The 13,102-nt window shown below is 40.9% G+C and overlaps 1 pseudogene; it reads left to right on the forward strand.

Annotated features, from left to right (window-relative positions):
• The first annotated feature begins 10,702 nt into the window (after window positions 1-10,702).
• Window positions 10,703-11,124, forward strand: LOC100948080 (annotated as a pseudogene).
• Window positions 11,125-13,102: the final 1,978 nt, after the last annotated feature.

The following is a 13,102-nucleotide window of genomic DNA, read 5'->3' on the forward strand; positions in this document are numbered from 1 at the left end:
GTCTGAAGCATGTGTGGTTGTCTAAATAGTTCAATCTTTTTTCCATAACTGTTGGCAAGTCTGAGGAGTGATCTAACCAGTTGGTCACTATGCTGAAGACCTTCCCCAAATTTCTAGTTTATGTGGCCCCAGTTAGGATTCTGCCAACCTGAGACTTAACTGAGTGAAGAGAAGGGATTATGGGGTCCTTTCCTCTACTTCATGGCCAGAATGCTATTTAACTCAGGAAGCTCTGAATCAATCCTTTCTCCAGGTAGGAGCAAAAATACTGGGCAGGTGCGTCCTTCAAGGTGGAGTAATCAGGGTGTCACAAATTATTAGTGACATTTTCCTATCAAGGAATTACAGATAAGGGAAATCAAGCCACAAACACATAAATACTAAGCAGCTTACTGGGCAAATTTATGATCTAATGAAGTAGATGCATTTTGCTCAATGCTGGAATAAACTGGCATTGTTCCAAGCTTTAAATCTGTTTAAAATTCCTGTTTGGGAACATCTGTCCTAGAATAACTGGTTTACATTAATCAGGTTAAAGGGCACAAAGGAACAATTATAACAAACAAGATCAGAAGATACCACTAAAAGGGAAAGAGAATATCCTGAGACACAGAACTGAAACCTAAGTGATAGAAGATGAATCGAAACTGAAACTTAGCCAGCAAAGCTATTAAAAAAAAAAATCCTGTTCTTATCGGAGTCCTACCAGGTTAACTACATAGAAGCCAATAACTACCAAGGGTAAAACTGATAAAGGTTGTCTATTTTCTAAAGCCACATTTGTGCTTGAAATAAAATTCTTAACTAGCTGTGTGACCTTGCTGAAGTTGCTTACCTTCTCTGAGTTCACTCATCTGTGAAAATAGAGGTAACAGGACATGTCAGCCTGGATTAAATATGGAAGCTCAGGGCACAGGCAAGCTAAGTCTCCAGCAAAGTGAGAGAGGCTCTGAGAGGGGACAGGCCAGGAGGACACACAGCTGGTCTGGCTTCAGAAAATGGCTGTGTGAGGACAGCTGAGTGGCATCACCTTCAAAGAGGGCATCTTCTAATTGCAATAAAGCAGCAGTGGAACACAGACCAGGAGACAGGGACAAGGAATCACCAGGCATATGACCCACGCAGACAGGACCTGTGCTCGGAGGGCCCTAAATGTTCTGCCATTCCATCTTGAAATTCTCAATTTTCTTTAACAGAGGATCCCACCTTTTTATTTTACATGGGTTCTGCAAGTTATATAACCAGTTCTGAGTATGAACTGCTCAACAGAGGACTGGGAGGAAGGGACACAGGGGATCAGAAACTATCCTGGCATGTTTGACTTTTTGTAAAACCCCAGTAAGTGGCAGGACAGGAACTGACCATGCTCCCTGACCCCTCCAGGCCAGCTTGGTGCTGAAGGACTAACCTGAGTGATTGTGGGAACAGTTGCTCACTCCCACAGAGGTGGCCCCACAGCAGTGGTCCTGGGGTCCAGCTTGGTATCTGGGAGAGGGGCAAGGGTGGTTGTTATTTTTTTCTTACTTTAAACAATTTTACTGGCTTGGCGCCCATAGCTCAGTGAGTAGGGCACCAGCCACAAACACCGAGGCTTGCAGGTTTGAGCCTGGCCCGGACCTGCTAAACAACAATGACAAGTACAACAATAACAACAACAAAATAGCCTGGCATTGTGGTAGGTGCCTGTACTTCCAGCTACTTGGGAAGCTGAGGCAAGAGAATCACTTAAGCCCAAGATTTGGAAGTTGCTGTGAGCTGCGATACCACAGCACTCTACTGAGGACAATATAGTAAGACTCTGTCTCAAAAAAAAAATTGTTTTTAATGAGGTAAAATTCACGTAAAATAAAATCAACCATATTAAAGTAAAGACTGAGTATCCCCTATCCAAAATGCCTGGGACCAGAAGGGTTTTGGATTTTAGATGTGTTCAGATTTTAGAATATCTACCTATGCATAATAAGATATCTTGGGAATGGGCCCCAAATATGAACATGAAATTCATTTATGTTTCATATACACTTTATACTCGTAGCCCTTTGAAGATATACAAGAGTTTTAATAATTTTGTGCATGAAACAAAGTTCGTGTTAAGCACTTACGTGTGGAAGTTTCTACTAGTGATGTCATGTTGGCCTCCAAAGTTTTGGATTCTGGAGACTTTAGGATTTTGGATTTTCATGTTAGGGATGCTCAGCCCATATAGAATTCAGTTGCATGTAGTACACTCAACTCTATCTTGTTCCAAAACATTTTTTATTTTATCACCTCAAAAGGGAAGCCTATACCCATGGATTTCCTTTGCATGTTAAGTTACTTCCCACAACCCCTCTCCTAAGCTCTTCCCAACCATTAATTTGTGTTCTGTCACTCTGGATTTGCCTCTTCTTGATGTGTTGTGTAAACAGAATCACACAGCAGGGGAAACTTGGCCTCAGGCTTCCTTCCCCTAACATAATGTTTTTTGAGGTTCGTCCACATAGCAGAATGAAGCAAGCAGCATTTTAATATTATGGCTGAATTATATTCCATTGTATATACCACATTTTATTTCTCCATTTATCTCTTGATGGGTATGTGGGGTATTCCCATGTTTGGCTGGTGGGAATATTCCTGCACAAGTATTTGTTTGCGTACTTTTTTTCAGTCCTTTGGGGTTCATACCTAGGATGCCGGATCACATAATAATTCCGTGTTTACCTCTTTGGGGAACCCCCAAACTGTTTCCACAGTGGCTATATCACTCTACATTCCCGCCAGCAACGAACAACCTCGTCAACACTTGTTTTTTCCATTTTCTCCCCCACGTTGTAGCCATCCTTGTGGGCATGACGTATATCTTATTACAGTTTGGGTTTGCAGTCCTCCGATGACTAATGATGCTGAATGTATTTTCATGTGCTTTTGGAATGTTGTTATATCTTTTTTTGAGAAATGTCTATTCAACTCCTTTGCCTATTTTGGAATTTATTTGTCTTTTTTGTTATTGAGTTCTAAGACTTCTTTAGCTATCCTGGTAACAGGTCCCTTATCAGATTTACGATTTGCAAATATTTTCTCCCATTGTGTTAGGTTGTCCTTTGACTTTCTGAATGATGACCTTTGATGCACACCATGCTTAATATTTATGAAGTCTAATTTATTTCATCTTTTGTTGTGTGTACTTTTGTGTCATTTCTCAGAATCCGTTGCCAAACCCAAGGTCACGGAGGTTCACTCCCGTGTTTCTTAGTCTTACAGCTTCAGCTTCTAAATTTAAATCTTTGATCCATTTTGAGTTAATTCTTGTATGTGCCGTAAAACTGAAGTCCAGCTCCATTCTTGTGCATGTGGATATCCAGTTTTCCAGCACCATTTGTTAGAAGACAATGGTTTACCGATTATATTGTCTTGTACCTTTGTCAATCAGCTATAGACGAACAATTTATCTCTGGCCCCTCAATTGTAGCAAGTGAACTTATAATTTTTACTAAGTTTGGATAAGAATGAATGGCCTGTGTCCTGTGTCACACAGGGGCATGGTCAGTGGCATGTCAATACATTTTGGCCAAAATATGTAGCGTTGAGTAAACTTGATACAAGGGTAGAGCTGTTAACATTTAGCACAAATATCACAAACATATACTGAAACAACAGTCTAGTTTCAAGAACTTGAAATAAATATATAAGTAGAGGCAGCCTAGGCAGCCTTACTTGGCAGAGCTGTCCTCAAAGCAATGGTTTTTATTATCTTGGTGGATGAACCCGTTCTGCAAATGTGAGTTACACATCGTGAGGAAGGGCAGATCCCTCAAGTACACTGTAAACAGTTCAGAACGTGGTGCTGTGCGTTGAAACCAGAGAAGTTAGGTGTACTTGCTTCAAACTATTGAAAATCATCCCCCTATTTTCAATTTCTGCCACATAACAATTTGCTTTTCCCTCTTGTTAGACAAGATGGTTGAACTTTGTAGGAGTAAATTTAGTTTAAATAAATTCAATAAAATTGTTTAAATAGTTTAATAAAATTAACAATTGGTTTATTATTATTATTTTGTTATGTATGTTTCTGTTATTTAGATAATCATAACACTGATGATATGTATATTAATTAAAATGTCTTAAATTCATAAACAAAATATTATAAATTACTTATATGACAATTTACTGGGGGGTTATTATGTATACCATGCTAGAGTATAACATCTGTTCATTTATTCAACTAACATTACCTAAGAGCCTCCTGCATGTGAAGGCACTAGGATGGGACAGAAACAGTCTCTGCCTTCCTGAAGCTGCCAGGTCCTTTGTCAATCCTGTATAAGGGCGAGGTAGCCGAAGTGGCAAATATTTCCATGACTCCACCTGCCCTGCTTCTGCTGGCTCTGTCCCTGGGTCCCAGAGCTCTGGGCTCCTCAGATGGGTAGGCACCCAAGCCCACATTCCCCTGAGCCTCTCAGCTCAGCCAAGGCATAAAGAAGTTTTCCAAGAGAAATTTTACTATGATGCTAATGGAAATCCCAGAAGAACAAGAATAAAGAGACATTTACTGAATGCTTCCAAGGAAGCAAGAGTTCTTCATTTTACTCTTACCAAGAAAATCTTTCCTTGAACCCCGGTAGCTCACACAGCATTCTCAGAGATCCTAGTGTGCGCCTTTCTTTAGTCATTAACTTTTAGAAGGCTTTCCGTGGGAGGAACAGCACCTTCTCAGGGACCTTAGAAGGTCCTAGTTAGGTTTCAGAAACTTTGGACTATCTGTAGGGGCTATTCACCTAAGAATAAGCCCACTGCCAGTCCCAGGCATACCCTGACCTTTGCTGTGGTGTGGGGCAAAAGTATGAAGCGAGGCCTATAGCCCATATGTTTAAATATTTAAAAGTTTTATGGCCAGGTACAGTGGCTCACACCTATAGTCCACTTTGGGAGACTGCAGCGGGAGGATCACTTGAGACCAGGAGTTCAAGATCACCTAAACAATAATGAGACACCATCTCTACAATTAAAAAAAAAATTAGCCAGTACAGTGGTACACGCCTGCAGTACCAGCTCCTAGGAAAGCTGAGGCAGAAGATGGCTTGAGCCCAGGAGTTCGAGGTTGTAGTGAGCTATGATTCCCTCACTGTGATCCAGCCTAGGAAACAGAGCAAGATCTTGTCTCTTAAAAAAATCGATTGTAAGTCAAGCTAACAAACCAAACCATTAATTATCCTGCCTTGATAAATATAACTCAGTAATGACACAGAGGGCAGATTCCAACCTAGAATTTGCCACCCCACCCTTGGCTTACCCCATCTCCCTTTCCTGTCTTTCATGAGGTGCCTTTTATGCATGTGTGCAGACACTCAGCCAACATGGCCAAGCACTCCATTTCTTACAACTGCATGTGAATCTACAACTATCTCGATAAAAAAAATTAAATTTAAAAAGAGGAGATAAGGAAGAAGAAAAAGAGCGAGTGTGTTTGTGTGTACACATGTGCTTAGCTGAGCCTGCACCATAGACCTATAGCAAGGTGTCCAGACGGGCTTTTTGATTTAGGGGCCACCACTGGCCCATCCCTGCCTGGTGCCTTATCACAGGGCAAGGAGCCCACAGGTCGAAAGGTTTCACCAAGTATATATGCTCAGCCCACAGTCTTAGAATTTCTTGCTGCACTGACCTCCGGCCCACTTCCAGGGACTGCAAGGGCCTTTTTCTCGTGTCCATCTCCGAGTGGATCTTGCTACCCTTCCCTCTGGGCACAGGGAAGCCAGTGGGTGGCTGTTTTGAGGATGTCTGAAAAGAGCTTGATCTGGAAAATAAAGACCTAGTATGTTGATAACCCTGCATGGCATTGACTTTGTGGGAGAGGGAGGGCAGGAACAGTGTTTCTCTTCCTTTTAGACATAAAATTTTGGAAAGGCGAGCCAGAGGAAGGTGGAGCCAGCCCTGATAAACTGCGATAGATAGCTCTAGTGAATGGGACATGGTTCATAAAATGCGTGGGAGGCAAAGATCAACCACTCTGCTCCAATCACAATCCACAGGCAATTGTGACATCAAAAAAAAAAAAAAAAAACGTCAGGCATCACTCCGAAGATTAAAACGTATATATCTGAAATAAAAGGTACCTCTCATTATTTCACTCTTTAAACTATGAGCTGTTTCTCCTTCTTTGGAAAGAAGGACGATTGATTTTGGCATCCAATACCTAACAGTTCAAAGTCTGATAACAGCTTCTGGGTCCATCTGGCTGAGCCAGCACAGCTGCCTGGGAGGCCACAGAGCAGGGACACTGTTTCTTATTTCAAGTCCCGTCTGATCGAAAGGTTTCCTGGTACACGTGGCAATCCCATATTTTGAGGATAAAGTGAAGCTGAGACCTGGGCTCTTATAGTACAGGAATAAATGGGGGTAGCTGGTCTCAGGGTATCATTTAGAAGACATTTCTGGATTTTTAATATTAATAACAAAATAAAAGTAATTGGTGGGATCTCACATAAGGTGCACGATGTGAGGGTGTTCAAAACGCCCCTGGGTGAAGGGCTCACCTACAACCTGAACTTTACCTTAGAAGTGAAAACAGTGTAACCTAAACATCTGTACCCTCATAATCATTTGTAATAAAAAAAAAAAAAAACCCAACCATTGCTCAGCCACCCAGTGCTGACCATTTTAGCGTTCTGAGCACTTCTTTCTCAATTCCAATTAATGGATATTTCACAGCAAACTTTTGCAATCGTCCTCTTACGTGTTTCCTTAGGCACTGTCTTGTTTCCCCCTCAGAAGGATTTGGAGCAGCTCATCTCCTTTGAAGGTTAATGAGTTTGGGCCCTAAAACTCTTCCATTTGGTTTTCTATTAGAGTGTCAAAAGTTCCTCTTGGGGAAATTGTCAGAGAAAATAAATAACTGAGGCAGGAGAGCCATGGTCAAGCCAGAGGCCACTTGTGTCTGAGTGCACTGGAAATGGTGTTTCTGCTGGTAGCTCTGCTGGACGCAAGGGCATGACACTTTAAAAATAATTCATGTTTGGGAGAACAGAGCCCAACACACAGAGGTGCTGGGTAAATATTTGTTGAGTAGAGCAGAGGCTCCCAGCTGGTGTGCCTCAGCCCTATGAAAAGTTAGGGGTGGGAGGCTGGTGTCTGCTGGCCTGGCACTGGCCTCCATAACAAAGATTACACTTGTTCAATGTGCCATGTTGGAGATCACTGTGTCCAAGCCTGTCTGTTTTCTGGGTCTAGATCTTTCCATAAAGTCCTCTAGGCAGAGAAGAGGTTTATTTGCACTGATGACCTTAGCACAACATATCGTGCCCTGCATCTGTAGGCACTGAATAAATGTTGAGGAGAATTTTCAAGCATGGTTTTATAGCTTCCTCTGGGTCATCTATTAGAATGCTGAGCAATGAAAGATCAAGGACAAAACTATTGATCCTGCAGGTGCCAGATTGACGATAATTTATTAATCCATATTGGAAGGTTGTTAAGTCTAAAGAAGGGTGAAGTTTGGGAGGGACATGACAGTTTTTTTCAAAAACCAGAAAGCTTATCCCTGGGACAAGCTAAGAACCAGTAAGTAAAAAAATAGAGAAAAGATAAGGTTCTCCTAAGAACGGTATCCTGGGTGAGGGCTTGGGGAGAAGGTCATTCTCACTACTGCGGGACTAAGGGTAAAGGTACAGTTTTTCTGGAACAGAATTTGGCACTGGATATGAAATCTTTAAATACATGCAGAACTTTTGACCCAAGAACTCCACTTCTAGATTTTGTTTTTCAATCGGCTTTGCAAAGATATGATATACAAGGACATTCTGCACAGTATCAGTTATGATAGTGAAACATTTAGAACAACATAAACTTTTGACAGTAAGGGCTCAAATAAATCACGATATGTTCATTGAATGGAACGTTATATTCAAATGGTGACATAGAGCAATACTCATTTGCCATCCAAAGTGTTTAGCCAGGAACCAAACGGTTACTTAGGTAGATGTGGAAGAAAGGTGGAATAGAAGAGGCTAAATTGGAGATCCTAGACTTCTATGAAGGAAGACAGTGACATTGGACAATGTGCTGAAGATCCTCACACACCTTGGGTATTTTAGAAATAATATTTTTAAATTATTTGCAAGGCCTTTTCCTTGTTGATGAGGAAAATGTCCTAAAATCAGAAAAATCAGAAATTGCACTCTTAATATTTGCCTTGCAATAAGCTAAGAATCAGAATATTCTCATTTTATTTGCTGCTTTGGCACACAATACCTCACCCTAAAGCAGAGATGTTATTTGCCTCTCACCCTACTGGGTACAGCATGAGCTCCAGGAGGCCAGAGATTTTTATTTCTTCTGTCCTAGAGCCCAGAAGAATGCGTGGCCCACAGAAGACACTCAATAGATTTTTTAAAAACAAATAAATGAATGTTGGCAGAGTAAAATAAGCTACTCGGAAGACAGCTGCTCTGAAAATAAATGCTCTTGCCGTAATCATGTTAGTTACTTTAAAGGCATGAATTCAAAACCAGAATTCTCAAACTAAAATTCATTCGGGTAATTAAGTTTTCAAATTATTAACATTCTTTAAAAATCAAGCATGATTGCTATATGGCCATACATTTTAAAAGTGAAAACCACAAATTATCTTCTAGATAACCACTGTTCAACAGAATTTTCTCTAACAGTAGAAATATTCTCTAGCACTGTCCAATATGGTACCCACTAGCCACTTGAGGCTATTGAGTGCTTGAAATGTGGCTGGTGAGAAGGAGGATGTGAATTTTAAGTTTTATTTCATATTAATTTGCTTAAATTTAAATATGAATAGCCACATCTGGTCGGTAGCTACTATGTTGGATGGTGTGACTGTAGATCTTCTTGTCTTAGTTGACGTGACAAGGCAAACACCAGGTTCTTACCTAAATATTGCATATAAAGGAACCCTCAGTACAATCTAGACTGAATCTTGTACTGATAAAAGGAGATGGAAATAAGCCCAAGAATTAATTATATGTTTCAGTATGCCTGGCAGCAGAATAACGCCATAGATTTAAAATTTTTCTTTACCACATTGCCTTCCTAATCTCCAATACTTCTGCTAAACTCTGAATGTTCCACAAACCTATTTGTATCCAAAAATAAGGTTTATAAAAATTACAAAATCCAATGCAATGATCTGTGCAATGCACACTGTCAGGGTTAGAATGAAAAGTGTAATTTGCATGGAAAGGATTATTCTAATTATTCTAGAATGCCCTTTTTATTAGTTGACTATTGGACAATACTCCTTTGGTAATGGGAGTTATAATAAAGGGTTTTATTTGTTTTTGCTTAAAGATCCCCTTGATGTCATCTCCAAAGCAGATAACAGCATTGAGGGATTAAGTGACTATAGAACTAAGGCAACGATTCAGAAGAGCCACCCCACTGTCTTCCTCAAAACCTTTACAAAACATTCATGCAATGTATTCTCCTTGAAATTAATGAGCATTTGTCTTTATTCTTCATCCTCCCAATGTCCAGCAGTCCCCTTATCCTTGGGGACCACATCCCAAGATCTCCAGTATATCCCTGAAGCTGCATAGGACTGAGCTCCATATACAAATATACTTTCTTCTTATATGTGCATAGTGATAATAAAGTTTAATTTATAAACTAGGTAAAATTATTCTCTAATAATTATAATAACAAATAAAAGAGAAGAATTATGACAGCATACGCTTGTGTGTATAATCCCAGCTGCTCAGAAGGGTAAGGCAGGAGGAGCCCAGGAGCTCCAGTCCAGCCTGGGCAACATAGTAAGTCCTTGTCTTTTAAAAAATAATAAAGCTGCCAGGCATGGTGGCTCACACTTATAATCCTAGCACTTTGGAAGGTCAGGGGCGAGAGGATTGCTTACAACCAGGAATTTAAGACCAGCCTGGACAACACAGTGAGATCCTGTCTCTACAAAATATAAAAATAAAAACAATGAGCTGGGTATGGAGGCAGGTGTCTATAGTCCCAGCTGCTTGGGAGGCTGAGGCAGATGGATTGTTTGAGCCTAGATGTTTACTAGAATAATGGGCAGTGCCTGTGGCTCAAAAGGGTAGGGTGCCGGTCCCCTATGCCAGAGATGGTGGGTTCAAACCCAGCCCCGGCCAAAAAAAAAAAAAAAAAATTAAGCTGCTGTACTCTAGCCTAGATGACAGAACAAGAACTTGACTCAAAAAAAAAAAATTAAATGTTATATAAATGTGGTCTCTCTATCTCTTTCTGAAAGTATCTGATTTTACCATACTCACCCTTTTAATGGTGATTTCAGATGCTATAACACCCATATGACAAGATGAACTGAGGTGAATGACATAGGCACTATAACAGTGGGACTGTTGGCCCACTGACAACATGACAGGAGGGTCATCAAGCCATTCCAGTATCTGGTGGTATCTGTTCCTGACATCCGCTCAGGAGCACAGATGATACCAAACACTGTCTGTCCAAACCTCACCACTACTTGCTTTTAGAATGCCTGGTGTGATTCCTGACTAAATTCTCCTTAATCCAATATTGCCTTCTTGTTTCTCTCATTCTTTGACTGTATTCTATTGGAAAGTATGATTAGAGAGAACAGGTGCCGGGATGGAGGTACAGAATGCTGCCAGCTTGAGATTATACAGATCACCACGTTGAAAAAAAAAGGCTCTTTCTCTACCATAACCAGAGCAGTGCGTTCAAGATTCAGCTTCACCTGTAACCCACTGCCATGGCAGAGAAAGGCACTGCTGCTGGAGGTGTAATGGACTTTAACACCTCTGTACAAGAGGTGCTGAAGACGGCCCTCATTCCTCCTGGCATGTGGAACCTGCGAAGCTGCCAAAGCCTTAGACAAGCCCCAAGCCCATCTTTGTGGGCTTGCATCCAAGTGTGATGAGGCTGTGTATGTCAAGTTGGTGAAGGCCCTGTGGGCTGAACACCAAATCAACCTGATTAAGGTTCTGATGACAACCAGAAACCAGGGGAATGGGCCGACCTCTGTAAAATGAACAGAGAGGGGAACCCAGTAAAGTGGTTGGTTGCAGTTGTGTAGTAGTTAAGGATTATGGCAAAGAATCTCAGGCCAAGGATGCCATGAAGAAAAAAGAGAATTATAACTTGTTAAAAAGGTGCAGGCAGAAAACCCTTTAGCTGTTTTCCCACCACTGTCTTCAAACAGGTGTTGCCAGAACTTCCTTCCAGGAGTCTGAAGCCGTGGAGGACATCTGAGTGCTCCAAATTCTTTATTTCAGTTCCCAACTGTTACTAATTGTCAAATTTCAGATTTAATTCTTCCTTTCCAATCTTGTTGCTGGCACTTGGAGTCATGGACTTCAACCTTGGATAACAGGTATTCTCTCTGAGCTCATAGGTCTTCCAACGTTCCTAGTATAGGAGGGTGTTCCTGAAATGATGCTGTACTCCACCAGCCACCAAGAAACAGATGTGGAGTAAATGTCCCTCTGTGGATGTCCAGACGGACCATCGTGGTAGATTGCTCATTGTAGCAGGCCCCAAGTTTTCGTGAGGCAAGAACGAATGGAGGGATGGTCTTTTCTGGGAGTCAGAAGTCCCGTCTACCACAAACTGACATGTGCCTCTAGGCAAGTCACCTGTCCCCTGGCCTCAGTTTGCCCCTCTCCAAAATAGTGATATGAGACGGAATAGTATTTAAGTTCTTTTCCAGGTCAAGTTTTTAAATTATTTTTGGTTCAGTTACGTAATTGTTAAGGTCTTTCACAGTTTCATCCCGTTCTCTCTAATCAAATTATCTCTCATACCTCCTCACTGTGAAGATTTGGGGCTTCCCTCTGCTATTTTTCTCATCCTACCTCATATCCCAGCTCTTTGATCACTCCAGCGCATGAGTGATCTAAGAAAGAGAGAGTCTTTCTTAGCACCTAGTGATTCTCTTTGTGTAATCATCTCTGTTCTAAATTTATAGTAAATAGCTTAACAACCAAGGTGATATTTTATGCTTTGAACATAGGTTTTATAGTTTCTAAACTAGTTTTAGTTACTCATTACCACACAATTAATGACTTATTATTATTCATAGTATATAAAAGTTGGCATGGCATTCATTCCTTTATGGGATAAGTCTACTGAGAACCAATTATGAGCCAGAGATGGTCGCAGGCATGAAGGCACATCAGTGAAGAAGACACACATCTCATCTCCTGCCTTCTTAGAGCCCACCTCAGGGTCACTTTTTCCTGTCTTTCTGAAGCCAGCAATGTACACTGTTCCTAGGTTATGCAAAACAATATAGAGAGTCTATACGTGGTGACTGTGTTGGAAAACTCTACAGATCTATCTGAACAGGCCCAGGCACCAAGGTTCACAGTGATAGGAACCAACACATAGTGATAGGGCCCCACAATAGGCAGACTAGCTGATGCCCTTGCTCAATTGAAATTGCTTGTAATCTCAGTTAATTTTCTGCTATTATTTGAGCCACAGGCACTGCCCAAGACCTCTTTATACCCTTAAAAGTTATTATTTGAGGGGGCTGCACCTGTGGCTCAAAGGAGTAGGGTGCCAGCCCCATATACTGGAGGTGGCGGGTTCAAACCCAGCCCCAGTCAAAAATTGCAAAAAAAAGTTATTATTGGGACTCCAAAGAGCTTTGGTTATGTGAATCACAGCTCTATACTGCTATAATTATTTATTGTTAATTTTTAAAAACGTTCATTACATTATTTAAAAGCAATAACAATGTCAACATATACTAATATAAGTAACACATTTTTTTGTGAAAAATAGCTGTATTTTCCAGAACAAAACCATTTAGTGAGAAAACTGGCAGTTTCACATTTTTGCAGCTGTTTTTACGACCAGGCTTAATACATATCAGCTGGATTCTCACATCTACTTCTTCACTCAGTATGTTGTAATACGGAGTTTCAGTTTAAATATGGGAAAAAAATCTGACCTCATTCAATCATGGATTTGGAAAAGACAGGAGAATTTTCATAGCCTTTCTTGTGATTGTGGATAGCCTTCGAAACCTCACCACAAGCAGCCAAGTAGTCGCGTTGCAATGTGGAATCCGAAACTGGGTAAGTGAAATTTCCCTAATTGGTTACGTGAATCCATGTTGTGCATGAATTTCCGTCACGCAGTAACT

This window comes from Otolemur garnettii, unplaced genomic scaffold (assembly GCF_000181295.1).
Source record: "Otolemur garnettii isolate 467f Iridium unplaced genomic scaffold, OtoGar3 scaffold00027, whole genome shotgun sequence".
Lineage (NCBI taxonomy): Eukaryota > Metazoa > Chordata > Mammalia > Primates > Galagidae > Otolemur > Otolemur garnettii.